The sequence below is a fragment of the Hyperolius riggenbachi genome, chromosome 6 (assembly GCF_040937935.1).
Source record: "Hyperolius riggenbachi isolate aHypRig1 chromosome 6, aHypRig1.pri, whole genome shotgun sequence".
NCBI lineage: Eukaryota > Metazoa > Chordata > Amphibia > Anura > Hyperoliidae > Hyperolius > Hyperolius riggenbachi.
Window position 1 is genome coordinate 295,280,893 of NC_090651.1, and position 18,715 is coordinate 295,299,607.

Genomic DNA, 18,715 nt, shown 5'->3' on the forward strand with positions numbered 1-18,715 from the left:
CCAGTTGCTGTTGAAATTTGATTTTTATGGTGACAATACTGCTTTAACAAGTGACCAGATCACCCCCCCCCCCTTTAACAAGTGTGGGCAGTATATTCACGTGTGGCCAGAATATCTAAAACCTTGTTCCCCATAACAAGTGTACCCCTCCCCTAAAAGCAAGTGCGAATCTCCCTTACAGCAAATCAAATAGCACTTTAGTCAAACTAATTGTCGGGTTAAAAACCAAGGATTCATGGAAGATTGGAAAATCAGTCAATAAAAATTATCCAAGAGCATTCTCAGGTGCAACACTGGTGGCTTAGGCTACAATACTGTGAAACCGCCACAAGATGGTGGCGACTTGCCTCCTGCTTTTCTGACCAACAGGACAGCATTGGCAAAGCGTGTAAGGGCTGGTTCTCACTTGAGTGCTTTTCAGTGCTTTGCTGATCACTGGCGATCAGCAAAGCACTGTTGCTAATGTATCCCAATGGGATCATACTCACTGCAGCATTTGCCATTTGCATAAATCGCAAATGTGCTGCATGCAGCACTTTTTGGGGCGATCGCTATGTAAATTCTTGTTCTGTTGAACGGGAATCACAACGCAACTCATGGCAAAATCAGGATGCATAATCACGGTTAGCGATTTGCCTTTGGAATGTAAACTAGCCCTAAGCGTGACTAGCCAGTGTGCAGGAGTGCTCTGCCAGTCCTGGACTGTGCAGGCAGTTGCTAATTTTGTTTAAAATGTAGCAATTGCAATTACACGTAATTACGATTTCAAAATTGAATTGACTTTGCATAATCCAGTCATAAATTTTGCATGTTTCACAGTCATAAATGATTTTTCATTTAAATTGTGAGTAAATGTTTGCCTAAACCAGAATGGTTGGGGGGGGGGGGGGGGAATAAGGTCATAGTGGGAACAAGTAAACATTTTCAAAAAGTAAAATGACATGTTGATGTTATACACTTTAATTAGTACCAGGTTTCAAGTTCTGTATACTTATTTTAGAAGGCAGAAATCAGCAGCAAAGAGAGGTAGTCTAGAACTGCGACAGACGCTGTTTCGGAAGTGTGTACATGTATACCTTCTTCAAGCTGTGTAGGCTGCTTCAAAAGTAACAAACACCAAAGTCCTTTATATACTCTCTCAATAAGCTCATACGGACCAATCAGAACCATTACAACAATGGTAACCAGTGGTGGGTCGAAATTTCGCATCAAAATTTGCAATTACAGATCTTAATCGTAATGCGAAATTTCAGAGAAAATCGTAATTAATTTTCTATGTAATAGTAGTATTTCAAAATTTTGCATAATTTTCCATGAGACATGTTAAGCAAAATAGTAGGTATAAGTCACAAAAATAATTTTTCAAAAAGACCTTGTAGTTTTTGAGAAACTCGATTTTAAAAATGTAATTTTTCTAAATTTAAAAAACATTTTTTTACTTGCATATTTAAAATCAAGTTTCTCAAAAACATTAAGGTCTTTTTGCAAAATTCTTTTTTGACTAGTACCCACAATTCTCCTTAACATATGTAACAATTTTGGTGTCAATAGCATGTATGGGGGCTTTGCTCTTCACTGCTAAAGTCGGCAAGAAATTACGCAAAATTTCACAAAATTGTATGCAAAATTACGAATGACTACACGAAATCAATTGTATTTACAAATTGTAACTATGTATGAGCGTAATTGCGAAAATGTATCCGTAATTTAGCAAAATCGTAATTTGTTGATTACAATCATGGTAACCACCAACAACCAATCATGGGGCAAGGAATAATTAGAGGACCTGATGGGAAACAGGAATGCAATACACATGACTTTTTTTCCCACTGTTTAAAAAAAGTCATGACAAAACCCACCTATCAGTAACAGAAACCAGAAGAAGACAAGAGAAGAGAACCACAAAGTATCCAATCCAAGCGTCCTATGCACACCAAGAACCGCCGCAAGAGAGGCTGACTATTATGCCGTCATGTCATCACTCCACATTTCTTCCCCCCACTGAAACGCAGGGAATGCAGGAGCACCGTCCAAGCAAGCCGCTGCCCACAGAGGAAACAGACAAAGCATCTGATGTCATGACGCCAAGGCTCGCAAAGCGTCCTATTGCAATGAAACCTGGCATCTAGCTACTGCATGGTATGGAAAGGTGGAAGAACCCCTTCTGATGTAACAGTGCTTATCTCAAGCATACATGGAAAAGCGCCCTGTTGCTAAGAGACAGAGCATGGACTCTTAAATAAGATAAGCGGGGAGCCGAAGCACAGACCTAGTCCCAATCCTTAGGGGACAACCAAAGTACAATGCCAAAGCCTACCACCGCATAATTAAACACAGGTCCAGCATGTTGGTATACTGTAATATCACAATTGGGTAAGAACAGTAATAATTAAAGCAGAACTACAGAAAAAAGGTCAAAACTCTCAAAAAATATTAGAAGAGATATAAATCTTGCTCCATATTGGTGCTGGTGATAGGACATCTAGCAATATAGAACAGTCAAACATTCAATAACAGAAGCCCCCAGTGTACACCGTTAGGGTAACACACACATCTGGACATACAGTAGCTACCTACACCCCACACAAACAGAGCAGCCAAGCTGCATCAAACCAATGTGCATGCCAGGGAGAATTAAATGCAGAAAGACAAGTCATAATCCCTGTTCAGCCCACCCCTTCTCAGGGTGACCCAATTGTCTGATGCAGCTTGTCTCACGTCTTAAGAGTTCCTTCTTTCTATCTCCACCCTTAAATTGGATAGGGACCCCATCAATTACTTGAACTCGACACGGTGTGTCGAAAATGGGCAGATACCGATTGTTCCATGTTCCTGGCCCTTATGGCTGATTTATGTGAGGAGATCCATGCAACCAGTGTGTAGTTTCAGCTACATATACCAGCCCACATGGGCATTTTAATAAATAGACTACATATAAGAATCATAGGTATAAAACCTATGTATGCAGTAATCAATACAATTAGATGGGTGCGTTACCGTCTCACCTTTCAAAATACGGCTGCATAAATGGCAACCTAAACACAGAAAGGTGCCAACCATACTGCGTTGTAGCAACAACAACAAGGGGGATCTGGCCTGTACCTTGTCCCTAACCATTGGGGACCTCTTAAAAGACAGCATGGGGGGATACTTGAACTCAGAAACCTGCGGAAAAGCCAGATTTGATGTGTTCAGGGTACCCCCTCCATCGAAACGTATTCCTCATGTCATCAACACAGTTCGGGGTCAGAGACAATCCGTCTGTCTCTCTCAAGCTGACCTCCAGGGATATGTTCCCTAAACTAAAGAAAACCAAAATGGAATTTCTGTCAGTGGGCTTTACATGTAAATTGTTGTTAAAAACTTGAGTCTATATGTGCAGCAGCAAGTTTAATGGGAGGGCACTTAGTGGCCAGTTTCTCAATGAAGAATGCCACGGATGTCTGTGGCCACCTCCATACACGAACTCAGTAAAATGTCTGCAATATGTCACCTTCCAAATGTTTCCCAGAATTATAAGGTTGCAACAATCGCTCAAGTCACAGTACCCTTTCTCGATTTCAGGTAGCCGGTGTCAGGACAGAGGTCACAAACTCACAATCGCTTCTTTATTGTTGTCAAGACTGTCATCAGGCCACGTGTATTATTCAACTTGTGCAGTCCATAAAAATCCATCCAATAAACAAAGCAAATAAACTCCTGTTTAAACCGCTTTAATGTTCTTGAATGCATAAAATCGAATAAAACAAATATAAAACTGGTAACAACAATCACATATATCCGGGACCAGTGGCCAAGTACCCTGTTAGTAGATTGTGTGTGATAAATTAGATCTGGTGCTGCTAGTCTTTGCAGCTCATACAAATCCTGTAATAAATCTGCAATGTGTCTACTTCCTGCTTTCATGGGAACAGACATAGGGTTAACATCCTGTGTTTACCTAATAGCACTCTGCAATGGCAGTCAGCTCACACAGCTCAGGGATCAAATTACAAATTATGGTAACGGGTCAATTCATAAAAGGCTGTGCAGAAAAAAAATCTTGTCGGGAAAATACCGCATTCAGTATTTTAGACTTTTGTGTGGTACTTCATAAAAATCTTTAGAGTTGCGATACAAAATGCTGGAATTTCCTGAACTAAGCTGGCGGTAATGTAAGAAGCTGCTTGAGTTGTTACATTTCTCCGTGCAGAGACAGCATTACAATAAAAGAGGCATCCCCAACTTCCCTTTAGATGTGCATTTTTTGTTATACTGCCTCTGTTTGCCCTGAATCTGTGCTGAATATATTACCGGTAGTCTTTCTAAACAATCTATTCAATTGCCACAGCTTAGAAGAACTTCAAGAAATGTTACACATGCAGGCTTTCTGATGTGAAATATATCTGAAAACAGGTACCCAAGGGGTAAAAAAACACAGCCTGGGGAATTCCGGGAAGCCTTGTTTGTTCCGCCCTCGCCACTGCTGCCTGGGAGATATGGGGACCATTAACTTTGCTGTTATTGCTCTCTTATCACCTCTTCAAAGCAGACGGTAATGGCACAGAGAATAACACCTGCTCTAATCTTTATGAATTGACATTTAGTGACATGTGTTGAGATAATCACCGCATAAGGCGGTAATTTACCTCACTACTCGGGAATTTCAGCTTTTCATGCAGTAACAGCTTTTATGATTTGACATTTTCCTAAGCTTTCGTTAAAGTCAGCTGTTTTCAACATTACCACATGCGGTAATGCTTTATGAATCGAGGCCATAATCACAGATGAGAAATAATTAGACAGGCTAAACTCTCTAAATACACACAGGGTGCATTTCTTTATGTTTTCCTTCTGTCCTGTGCAAGAGTTTAGGTCCACTTTAAAGTGGTTAACTGGGAGTACACTGTATTTCTCACAGTGTTGAACTGTTACAAACTGGCAAATAGTGTCTTTGTAATAAATAATACTGTTCTCTATTGTACAGTGTACTCACTCAATGGGGTTCTGATGTTTTTCAATGTGGTGAACACTGCCTGGAGGTTTCCAAAGTAGAGATCAAGCCATTCACTTTTATTTGATTGATCAATTAAAATTTGCCTTATATAAATATTGCCATTATAGATTTTAATTGATTGATCAAATAAAATTTTGATCAGGCAAAAAAATAGTGATATTTTTTCAATACACTGTCACTTTTTGAAATATGCCAATCTAAATAGTAATATTATTTTAGCAAAAATACCTGCATTTTCTAGCCATCAGGTTGATTTCCACCTTTATTAATATAATCTTGATTTAATTTAAGAATGACCATTACATTTCATTATGCAACCAGCTATAATTTTTTAGGCATGGAAAATAATTCAAACTAAACCACGTTACCAAGACATGGTTTCATTCAACCTCGGCAGTTCATCTGCATTAGCATAAGATTTCTCCACAAGAATTATAGTTTTTATTAGAGTCTGTGAATCATTCTCTTATATCAACTTCTTATTTCTGCAACAACAGACTTTGGCCAGAATTACTCATGTTAGCTGTTTAATCTCCGGCTATATTCCAGAAAAATGGGACTGACATCCAATCCTGTCCAACTTAATGTTAGAAAATGGAAGCTATATAACTTATTCATTAAATAAAAATAAAAATAAAACAAGAAACCAGACCAACTAATAAAGAATTCAGAGCTTAATCCACATTTAGGAACCACTGAAATTACTCAGGGGGAAGCAATAATGTGTATCCTGATATCTTATTATTAGGGCAGTTACATCTAAAAGGATACAAAATTGAAAAGAATGCTATCAGATGTCTAGTAAATGGAAAAAAAGAAAAAAAAAATATATAATACATCTCTAGAAACTGTTATTTGGTTAAAAAGACAAAGATGAAGCTAAAACACCTTATATTAAAAAAAAATGTATAGTTTTAAGGCTTAGGGCTCGATTCAGTAAACGGTGCTAACTCAGTTAGCACGCCTAAAGGCTTTGGGCGTGCAAACTAGGGTGCTAAGTAGTTAGCACATACAAACTACTTAGCACCGTAGTTAGCACATGCAAACTTAGCACCGTAGTTAGCACATGCAAACTACTTAGCACCGTAGTTAGGACATGCAAACTACTACTTAGCACCATGCTAACTAGGGTGCTAAGCTCAATGGTTAGATATCCCTGGTCTTGCTAATTATGATCTTGTAAAAGATAGAATATTTGGAAATTTAAATTCAATCTGAGCTCTATATATTATGTGATGATCATTATATTATTGTTAACAATACCTCTCATCTTCCACAGTGATAATTGATGCTGAAGCTACTGTTGGAAAAGTTACGAGGCCAACTGCTACACTGCATATTCTGTCATATGTTCCTTTTCTTTGTTGAATAAACACTGATTTAAAAAAAAAAACTAGGGTGCTAAGTAGTTTACATGTGCTAACTACGGTGCTTAGTAGTTTACATGTGCTAACTACGGTGCTTAGTAGTTTACATGTGCTAACTACGGTGCTAAGTAGTTTGCATGTGCTAACTACTTAGCACGTGCAAAGCATGTTAGCACATGCAAAGTGGCTTTTCACTGGCGTGCTAACACTTAGCACACTTTTCTGAATCAAGCCCTTAAAATCAGAAACAGTTGGAGTCTGACAGAACAGAAAGATTCCAGCTAGAATAGATGAAAAACAAAAGAAGAAACAACGAAAAACAAAAGACAACTGGGTCAAAAAATAAATAAAAAAGTTAACAGAAAAAATAACTCTTTCTACTTCCTATAATCGGTGAATTTTATTATATTATAATCAACAATGTAATATAGATGCACCAACTAAAGATTTATGAAAAAGAGAAAAGTTTCATCATCCCACTAGATTCATACAAAAGTTGCATAAACAAGTAAAGAGGTTACAGATTCCAGTTTACTTCCTAAGGATGGCCAGCTTGTCCTTTCTGCTCAGATAAATACTGTAGATTAGTGTTTGAATGCTCTTGTTGGAATTTACCAGGTGGGCTTTTGGAAAGGTTTTGGAACCAGAGACAAAAGAGTTTCAGTCCTTACCATAAAGTAGTACTACAAATATATAAGATGACTCTGATTTTAAATTTCAAAAAGTAGCACTAAAAATCTGGACTAAGGTAGACATACACTGTATAAAAATATGATCTCATATGTGAACCCTTTCTCAAACATGGAAAACTCATAGCTCTAAGGCCCGGTTCACACTTGCGGTGGCCCTCCGGAATCGCCGTGCCGGAGCCGCACCGCCTGCAGAACGGACGGAACGGACGCACGGCATAGCAATTAAAGCCTATGCGTCCGTTCACATGGGTCCGTTCTGCAGAACCGGAGCCGGACCGGATCCGGGCCGGATCCGGACTCCGGCCTCCGTTCCAACATGCGCTATTTTTTCATCCGGCCCCTCCGGCAGCCGTATCCGGGGCGGAGCCGGACTGCACCATCCGGCCAATACAAACAAATGGGAACCGGAGGCCGCACAACACACTGGCTGAGAAATCCGGATGTTCTACCCCACTTCCTATGCGGATTTTTGCGGCGATATTGGCTGGGGACACATGGGCAAGCATTTTGGAGTGGAGCAGCACGAGCTGGAGGTGTTGGCAGGATGTTGGCAGCATGTCGGAGGTGGAGGTGAGCAGGGCCGGGCCGAGGCATAGGCTGGAGAGGCTCCAGCCTCAGGGCGCAGTGTAGGAGAGGACGCACAATTCATTCAGCTGTCATTCCTAATTGTGTATGAAGCAGAAAGAAATAAGAAAAGAGGATACTTGGCAGTGACTGTACGCCAGATAACTAGATATTAAGGTGTTGGGGAGGTTGTGGGCCCTGTGGTGGTGCCTCTTAGTCTAATAGCAATCAGTGTGTGACGGCTGGGGTGGGAGGGATGGGGGGCGCACTTTGGTGTCTCAGCCTTGGGTGCTGGAGGACCTTGTCCCTGCTCTGGAGGTGAGTGCTAAACAGCAGAGGGCCTGATTCCACAGGTCCCCCTTCTGCTGACCTCCCAGACCCCAACATTTTTTTTTTTTTTTACGTTACTTTGCCAAACGGATCCGGATCGCATCCTGATTACCACCTGATGCAACCTGACCGGATCCGGATCGGATCCGGATCAGAACCGTACGGTTCCGATCCGGATCCGGTCCGGATCCGGTCAGGTCATCCGGTCCGTTTGGCAAACAACCGCTAATGTGAACCGGGCCTAAAACTTAGCCTAGGGCATGGAGTAGAAAAGCCTCGGACGTGGAGTAGAAAATTTCTCATTTTGACTTTTTTTTTTTTTAATTGCTAAAAATATCTACCATATATACTCCAGTATAAGCCGACCCCCAAATATTACCTTGAAAAATGATTGACTCAAGTAAGCCTATGTTCCTTGTCATCTCTTTGCACTTGAATTGTTTACTTATTGATATCATCAGCACCACTGGCCCCACCAACAATGCCACCAAACCTCCAGTCTTTAATTTCTGAAATATTTTTATTGGGCTCTCGTATGATGGATAGGAGAGTCATCCTTCATCCTGGCCACTGGAAATCTCCATCTACAGTATTTTTAAATACAGTCTGCAATGATCTCCTAATCTTTTTGGGTTCCTCTGCAACAATCTTTTTTATTATTTTTCAGGATCATCGCGGAAGTGTGGTCAGGCTCTGTGAGTTCTTAGGAAAGGATTTGACTGATGCTCAGATTGACTCAGTTGTACATCATTCAACATTCAGTTCCATGAAGGACAATAAGATGTCCAACTGGTCTCAAATACCAACTGAGATCCTGGATCAAACAAAAGGCTCATTTATGCGTAAAGGTATATAACCATGTATGTTTTAGAGGTACCAGCAGCTATATCTACAGGGCATAGGGAAGGGGGGGAGGAGGGTTATCTGCACTACCAGGCATACAGTCAGGCTTCCCCCTAAAACTGGCCCTAAACTACGATACATACACTATATAATACATACATAGAGTCATAGACTATGACTATGGTAGAGATTAGATTGTGAGCCCTTTTGAGGAATAGTTAAGTGACAAAACAATACACTCTGTACCGTGCTATATAAATACTAAATAATAATAATAATAATAATAATAATAATAACTGCAGGAACTAACACGTTTTCCTCACAACAATGCAGTAATGCTCGGATACCCCACAATCACGGATTCAACTATTTGGCAGTGATTGAAAAAAATCCGGAAATTATGTGATTCATTTCTGGATTTGAAACGGACTCACAAATTTGACCCGGATTTTTTTCTGTGAGTGAGGCAATCACAGAAATACAAAAGCGTTTTAGCTAATAGCAAGGCCCCCATGCTACAATCCCCCAAATTGCATGGATTATAAAGGTGATAAGGGGCTACAACTTAAACAAAAAAAATCCAAAAAGAACTTTTAGTTTTTGAGAAAATGGATTTTAAAGTTAAATCAACACTTTAAATGCAGCTATTAATTGGTAATAAGTGGGTTTTAAACAGGGAAATACACATTAAGCTATCACAGAGGTGAAGGTGAGTCCCAATGGCACCTGGCGGTGATGGTACCACTGGAGGAGGATAAGTGGCCGACACCACAAAAACACCCAGAGGGGTTTTTGTAAATGTTTTTATTTTCCCTTGCAGCAATAGCAATAACATGGCAGCAGAGTTGTCCGTGGCCGCTGGAGGTGGGAACACAAACTGTAGTAGTGAAATAGAACATCAGCGTCAGCAGGATGAGGACTAAAGCACATAACGACCACCTCACTGGTGGTACCACAGCATGATAATGCTGCCCAAAAAATTACATGCATCCATGGCTCCCATCCATGGGTGGATGCCACAGCAAGCGTGGGGCTGCTGCTGCTTGGAGTGCTGCTCACAGAGGAGGTCTGGGATAAAGTAATGATAGTCTGCTCCTCCGTCATCATGTCCATCAATGCCTGTGAATCTCCTGAATGACCACACGGCGACCCAAGGTGCTGAAAATGGCAACACCAGTGTCGGCTGACTCGGCACAGACTGTGCTGCTGATGGACGCCTCTCTGCTGCACCCCCTACAGCTGGGCGCCCTCTCCCTGGCCATGGACCAATCCCAGAAGTGGCGGAGACAATGGCCTCAATTCACTAAGATCATGCTGGAGATAATAAGGCAAGAGAAAACTTGACACCACACAGTCAGAGAGTTATCTTATCTCTTCATTCCTTAAGTTACCTCCTCTGTAGTTAAGTTATCTACTCTGTAGATAAGTTACCTCCTCTGTAGTTATTTTCACATGCAACCTGTCTTTAACTTTAGAATTCTGGAGTTATTTTAAAGATGAAGAGTTATCTTTAGAGATCCCACCTTAACTTAAAGACAGAAGAGTTAACTTTAGGTTTGCCTGAAGTAAAATGTTTCCTGAATACTGTAGCCTGTGTGTGTGTCCCTGCTCAGACACACACAGGCAATTGTGCCTGGCCAGAAGCTGCAGCCTGGAAAATGCTGCTGGCAAGAGAGAGTGGACAGCCAGGATCCAAAATGGTCACTAGCTGCAGAAGATGCAGAACCAGAGCTGTGAAGGGAAGAGAACCCGCCCCCAGGGGGAGGACACGGAGAGCCTGTGGATGACTCAGTTTGTTTTTGAGCATGCTCAGTGCAGAGTGGGAGTGGAAGAAACCAGTCTGAGGCGGCTAGAGCTGTGGTGTCACAGTTTTTTTATGGCTGTTAAGATGCTGAAGCTGTGAGGTATGAGGCACTGTGTGAGAGGCGGACAGAAGATGGAAGCAGTGGCAGCTGACAGGAAAAGAGATAAACAGGCAGAAAGAAAAGTAAAGCAGTAAGGAAAGCAGAGAGAATCCTGGAGATCACACAGTGATAGAGCTGACAGGAGCCTGGAAAAAGAGACGGAGAGACAGATAGCAAAGCTGAAGAGATGATGGACTGTGTACAGCAATGGAGAGATGATGGACTGTGTTATGTACAGCAATACAGCATATATGAGAATGGAGAGATGATGGACTGTATACAGCAATACAGCATATATGAGAATGGAGAGATGATGGACTGTGTACAGCAATACAGCATATATGAGAATGGAGCATACAGAAAAATATAAACCTGTCACTGAAAGAAACAATAGCAGATTTACACAAGAAGGCCTGTGAAATATGTCTGACAAATTGTGTATGAACTGTTCCTAATTCAAGCCGAGAGAAAGTTATAAAGAATTTCAAAGATCGTCTATCTGAAAAGTAAATTCATTGAACGGCTGACATCAGGCCATGTGAATCTGTGAGAGAATTAATAGAAACAATTGTTTACATGGAGTTCTTTTGGTTTGATACTGTCTTGTTGTGGATTACAATTTTTGATCGACTACAAGAAAACAGAGACTTTAGTCCAGAAAGGATGGAGTGATGAGAGTTGTCTTTTGAGTTAAAGTGAAGAAAAATGAATACATCTGCTTTGATCTAACCACTTCAAGATATATCTAAAATAGAGCACTTAGATGAACTTTAGCAAGGCACTGAGACTGTATAGTGCGGAGAAGTGCTCAGTAAGGTGTTACCAGCAACATTTAGTTAGATAGAGAGGAATTTGTCTTTACTGAAAAATAAGTTAATTCATGTGCTTTGTTACTGAACTTTATTCTTACTATTTAATACAAATATTTATCAAAAGAACTTGATTGGTGTCCGTAAGAGTTGTTTACAGTTCAAGCATATCAGAGGAGTTACAATACTACATGCCTTATCACCATGGTGATAACTCTAGAAACATTATTAAAGACTGGAAATAAGCTTAGTGAATTGAGGCCAATGGCACTCCCTCTCCTGCCACACCCACTACCCCTGCCAGACATGTTGTATACTATGCACAAAATTTAGAAGTGGAGAAAGTGTGCTGCTTTTTACAGTCAATACGTGTGTGTGGGCCTGGGGACAGACAGAATATAACAGGGAGCTTTTATTGATTTTTCAGAAAAGAAAAAAAAAATACTGAATACAGTCAAATAGAACATAAAATATCACCCCTTGCTGATGTACAATATGGCCTGGAGATAATCCTCTCAGTGCCACAGAGTCTAGCAAGGACAGAGCTCTGGAAATGGCCCCCACTTTATATACAGGAGGGGAGGGCAGAGCCCCCCCTCCTATGATTGGTTGCTAGGGCCTGTCTGGGGGCCTCTGATTGGCCCTGGGGTGGCAATTCTGCCCATTTCCGCCCAATCACGACCTAATCACGGATTTCCACTACAATCAAGGCCGTAACCGCATTCCGAATATTTGTAATCACGGAATTTCCGTGGCCGATTTCTGTGATCCAGAATCAATCACGGATTCGGAAGTCGAATAGTGAAAAAGTGCTCGTGAATCATGGCTATTCCGTGATCACAGAAATTATTAGAGCACCACTGAAACAATGACTGCTGTCAGGTTTGCTTTAAAGCTGTAGTTCAAGCTCAGCTTTTATTAATGAATTTATCAGACATGGTTTAAAAAAAAAGATAGATAGGTAGATAGATAGATAGATAGATAGATAGATAGATAGATAGATAGATAGATAGATAGATAGATAGATAGAGATGGCTCGAACCTCCAATTTTAGGTTCGTGAACCTCAAATGATAACTTTCACAAAAGTTCAGTTCGTGCGAACCTTCGCGAACCGTAATAGACTTCAATGGGGAGGCGAACTTTGAAAACTAGAAACATTTATGCTGGCCACAAAAGTGATGGAAAAGATGTTTCAAGGGGTCTAACAACTGGAGGGGGGCATGGCGGAGTGGGATGGACGCCAAAAGTCCCGGGGACAAATCTGGATTTGACGCACAGCAGCGTTTTAAGGGCAGCAATCACATTACACGCTAAATTGGAAGCCTAAAGTGCTTTAAAACATCTTACATGTGTATACATCTATCAGGGAGTGTAATTAGTGTACTGCTTCACACTGACAGACCAAACTCACTGTGTAACGCACAGCACACAGCTGTTTGTGTAGTGTTGGCCGTGCTGGACTGGTGCGCACCATGGCCAGAGTGCAGGTGATGGCGGTTTTCAAGCCCACATGGTTGGGCTGAGGTAGCTGAATGAAAGAACAACAGTGACTGAGTGTCCAGCTGATCGAATTTGGTCTGTCCACGATGAAGCAACGACCTTATTATTTATCTTCTTGGGTCAAGTGTGCCCCTCAACCCCAACACACTAATTTAGCCGGTCATTGCTTCATTGTGATACGCAAGCCCCTTCACCGCGGCAAGGTACCGATCACGACGGGAAATTGACACATGTACATGCCTTTTGTTTTGTTGTTGCAGCCGCAGTACAGCCAGAAAAATTAGGCAGGCATGTACACGCACCAGAAAAAATATTATAGCGGCCGCTGCTAGCAGCGGCCTTAAAAATTCAGGAATCCGCCTGGAGTCCTGGACCCTGTTGGTGGTGGCGGAGAAGGCAGTCAAGCGGCCTGCAGGCAGAGATGCTGTGTGGTTTGCAGATCAGGCATCCGTGGTCAGATGGACCCTTGACCCAACGCTGTGTGCCAGAGATGACACCACTTGCCTTTCAACATCACGGTACAGTTTGGGTATCGCCATTTTTGAGAAATAATTGCGTGATGGTATCTTACACTGCAGTGTGTGGCTTTGCTTTTGTGTGCTGCTTCTCCTCAGGTGGTCATCCCATTGCAGTTTGTGTTTTGTAATCATGTGCCTTTGTAAGGTAGTTGTCCCTACGCGGGTATTGGTCTTTCCACGGCTCAATTTTGGGTGGCAGAGAGTACAGATGGCATTGCTCTCATCTGAGGCAGACACACAAAAAAATGTCCACACTGCTGAGCCCTGGGCACTTTGGTGATGGCTGCTGACAGAATGTTAAGTGGGGTGCCAGAGTCAGAGCAGGAGGCTGAAGAGTGAAGATATTTCACGCTTCCATGCGGAAGCTGAGGAAGATGAGGTGTTCTGTGTTAGTCAACTACATCCTGACAATATTGGGGGTTGATGGCACGTGCCTTCTTCTGAACACTGTACTTTGGTCGAGGGCCACACGAAATCACGACAGCGCGACCTCAAACAGACCTGCCAGGTGGCCTGCCTCTGGCTCTGCCTCTCGTTTTGTCCATATTGGGGGGGATTAAGTGAAAGGTATGCACTGACTTAACTAATACAATGTGCGGTTACACAGGTGTAGTGAAAAGGTTGCAGTGACTGCTGGTACAACAATGTGCATTTACACAGGTGCAGTGAACAGGTTGCAGTGACTGCTGGTACAACAATATGCGGTTACACAGATGCAGTTAACAGGTATGCACGGACTGGCATATAAAACAGTGTGCGGTCACACGGGTGCAGTGAACAGGTATGCAGTGACTGGTATTACAAATGTGCAGCTGTCACACACACAGGTACCGTGAACAGGTATGCAGTGACTAGTATTACAAATGTGCAGCTGTCACACACACAGGTACCGTAAACAGGTATGCAGTGACTGGTATATAATATAACACTGCGTGCTGTCACGTAGGTGCACTGAACAGGTAATCAGTGACTAGTATCAATACAATGTGCAGCTGTCACACACACAGGTACCGTGAACAGGTGCAGTGACTGGTATATAACACTGCGTGCTTCTGTCACACAGGTGCAGTAAACATGAACAGGTATGCAGTGATTGGTATTACAAATGTGCAGCTGTCACAAACACAGGTACCGTGAACAGGTGCAGTGACTGGTATATAACACTGCGTGCTTCGTTCTGTCACACAGGTGCAGTAAACATGAACAGGTATGCAGTGATTGGTATTACAAATGTGCAGCTGTCTCACACGTGCACTGAAAAGGTAGGCACTGAATGTGCTGGGCCTGGCAGTGGCACAGTAGGAATTAGCAAGGGGCCAAGGGCCAGCTGCGACTGACTGACAGGGCTGTATATGAAAGTGTCAGTGGGACACACACACAAAAAAAATAGATCACAAGAACAACATTAGCTCTCAAAAGAGCTGTTAAGGGGTTATTTTTAGCAATAAGTATCAGCAGGAGCAAGCTAACAAGCCTAACAAGAGCCTAACTAAGCTTTCCCTATGTCTACAGCAGGTTCCTCTCCCTTCTCTAATTACTGCAGTCAGAGGAGTGAGGGAAATGGCCAATGCTGTCTGCCTTTTATAAGGGGAGGGGGGCTCCAGGAGGGAGTGTAGCCTGATTAACTACCCTGTGTCTGCTAACTGTGATGTAGATGGTCAAAGTTGACCCTAATGATGTAGTATAGGGGGCGGGTCGAACTCGCATATAGTTCACGGTTCACCGCGAACGCGAACCACCAATGTTTGCGTTTTTGCGTTCGAATGCGAACCGTTCGGGCCATATCTATAGATAGATAGATAGATGTAGAATGTAGATAACCATACTGTATAAATCAATAAATGTAAACACTTTAAAGCCATAGGTCACCCTCTCAGATTTTGTTAAGAATGAATAGGGAACTACACCCTTTTCATGCAATTTTCAACTTTGATGCAGATATTCAAGTGAAATAGCCTCTGGAACATGACCCAGGCTTCCATTAAAAAAAAAAAGCAGTTGCTGTCAAGGAGGTGCACCTAGCTAGTGAGCAACAGCTCTCACCAAGCAGCTTATCAGCCATCACCTGACCACATCTATTTCCTCCCGCTACTGTTTAACTTTTTGTGGCCAGCACTGCAACTCAGCATTCTCATCACCTTCCTACCCAGTTCCTCCCTGCTCAGTATGTGACCCTCCCTAGTGTGTTTATAAAATAAATGTATACCTCTCACCATCCTGTTTGAATTAAAAAACATTTTTCACTGCTCTTTTATTTAACCCCTTTCTACAGACACTGAGTAGGATCTGGAAAAAGTTACCGGTAAATACTTTTGACACACTAGATAGGAACAGAAAAAACTGCTGATGTGTGCTGCTGCTGTGCTGACCACAAAGAGTAACTCTTAGCAGGGAGAGGAAAAGGTGAGTGGTAGGATCTGTGCTCACAGAAACACTGGCTGGTGCTCTCTTTCACTTTCTTCCTTCTAACTACCTCATGTGGGGAGTGATTAGATAGAGGAAAGAGTCTAGACAGTGACCAAAAAGAAGGTCCGACATTGACAGCTCATCAGGAAAAGGGACTACAGGACCCAGTCAGCCACATACAATACTTGTGCACTGCAAAATTACTGTTGTATGCATTAAAACAATGGGAAGATAAATCAAGGTCTTTAAAATCTAGTGAGCTTTATTTATTTATTTAAAGGGGCACCTCAGCGAAAAACTGTAAACTTTAAAATATGTGCAAACCTATACAAATAAGAAGTGATTTTTTTTTTCAGAGTAAAATGAGCCATAAATTACTTTTCTCCTGTGTTGCTGTCACTTACAGTAGGTAGTAGAAATCTGACAGAAGTGACAGGTTTTGGACTAGTCCATCTCTTTATAGGGGATTTTCAGGGATATATTTATTTTCAAAAGCACTTAGTGAATGGCAATTGCTCTGTCCAACTGCCCAAAAACTGTGTAGCGAGCAGGTAAGCTGGCCAGCATCATTGTTTAAATCCTTTTTAGGCTTTTTGCACACCAAGACGTTGCATTAGGTGGCACGTTAAGGTCGCATAACGTGCACCTAACACAACGTATGGTGCTGCAAGAGCCGACGGTAGAGTGAGCCGCGTTAGGCAGCTCGAGTCCTATAATGTCTCCCAGAGTGGCGCTGATTGGCCAGCGGGACCACGTGATGCGGAGCGAGACACTCCGCATCACGTGGTCCCGCCGGCCAATCAGCGCCCGCCAGTGCAGTGAATATTAAGTAGCCATGTGCGCGGCTACTGTAGCTGGCTCTCCCCGCCTCCTCTCCGCCCCCCACTGCGCATGTGCAAACAGTCTAACGCGGCTATAGCCGCTCCAACGCCGTAGCATGCTGCACTTTGCACAGAACGTGCAGCGTTACATGTAACGCAACGTGGGCTGTGTGAACAGCCCACTTGTGTTACATTGCTGTGCGTTGGGGGAGCGTTACAGGCGCACTAACGTGCGCCTGTAACGTCTTGGTGTGTAAGCAGCCTTAGGGAATATCTTTAAAAAGAATAAAAGCCTTGCTGAGAATGCCCTATGAAGAGATGGACTAGTCCAAAACCTGTCACTTCTGTCAGATTTCTACTGCCTACTGTAAGTGACAGCAACATAGGAGAAAAGTAACTTATGGCTCATTTTACTCTGGGAAAAATGTACTTATTTGTATATGTTTGCACATATTTTCACATATTTTCACTAACTGTGTCTCAAAATATAGTTATATGTCTATGTATGTATCATGTAGTGCACGTATCATAGTCTAGGTCCAATTTAGTTATCTGTATGATTTTGGGATGTGGGAGGAAACTGGAGTTCCTGGAGGAAACCCACACAGACATGGGGAGAACATGCAAACTCCTTGCAGATGTTGACCTGGCTGGAATTTGAACCGGGGACCCAGCACTGCAAGGCGAGAGCGCTAACCACTATGCCACCATTCTGCCCACAGTTTTAGGGTTATTTATGTTTTCTGCTCGGTCATATAATGTTCTGCTTTTTTTTTACAGGAGTCTCTGGAGACTGGAAGAACCATTTTACTGTGGCCCAGAGTGAATACTTTGACAAGATTTATCAAGAGAGAATGAAAGACCTCAACTTGCCTTTTTAATGGGAACAAAAGTGATTCACATTACTATAAATGTCACAACAAACATGCATAAGCCACTTTTTTTGCTCACCTGCAAAATTACTAGCTACAAAAAGAAATTGATTTTTTTAAAAATTTTTATTATCGTAGTCTTAAAGTTTACCTAAACTCATACACACCTCTCAGCTCTTTAAAAGGAACTAGAAAAAGGTTGATCGTATGTGGAAAAGACTGTGCCTAAAACAGAGGCAGGCTACATGTACAGCAATTACTGCAAACTTTTGAAGAACAAAAAGCTGTTATGTTGTAAAAACTACCATAATAAAACATTTCATTCCAGAAGAATTTCTGTGTTCCTTACATAGTTACATAGTTATTTGAGTTGAAAAAAAAGACATACATCCATCAAGTTCAACCAATAAATAAGGTACAACACTAGCCTTCACTAGCCGATCGGACAGTAAATCTGCTAAAAAATCTCATTGTGTATTCCCAGCATAAAACTGCAATATCGTTCCTGTAATACAGTGCCCAGAACTGAATTCCATACTCCAGATGCGGCCTTACTAGAGAGTTAACAAGGGCAGTACTATGTTAGCATCCCGAGTTTTTATTTCCCTTTTGATGCATCACAAAAGTGTATTTGCTTTAGCTGTAGCAGCAAACTCAGAACTTCCTGTCTGCTCTAAAAGATATGCAACAGTATAATAACCAAAAAACATCTTTGTTACAGTTGATACAAATCCTGCAATAAATCTACACTGTTTCTACTTCCTGATTTGTGGAAGCAGACATATTGTTAAAGTGGGCCTGAACTTAGGACGTCCTCTCTGCTCTAAAAGATACGCAACAGCATAAAAACCTTTAAAGGGAACCAGAGATGAACGTTTCACACAAAATAAACATATCAGTTGATAGCTTGTAAAGAATAAATGCTCTACCTGATAATTTTGCCGCTCTGGTGTGCCTTTTTTAGTGTTTTTTATCCATTATTGCTCCAGTAAAAATCAAATATGGCCGCCGGCTCATATCCCTTCTCCTTCCGGGTTATATGAGTTGTTCTGGATGTGCTGTCTAGGCTATATGAGACTATGCTGCTATCT

At 41.9% G+C, this 18,715-nt stretch overlaps 1 pseudogene; it reads left to right on the forward strand.

Annotated features, from left to right (window-relative positions):
- LOC137522174 (sulfotransferase 2B1-like) overlaps positions 1–17,648 on the forward strand; it is a 43,805-nt pseudogene extending 26,157 nt beyond the window's left edge.
- The last annotated feature ends 1,067 nt before the right edge of the window (positions 17,649–18,715 follow it).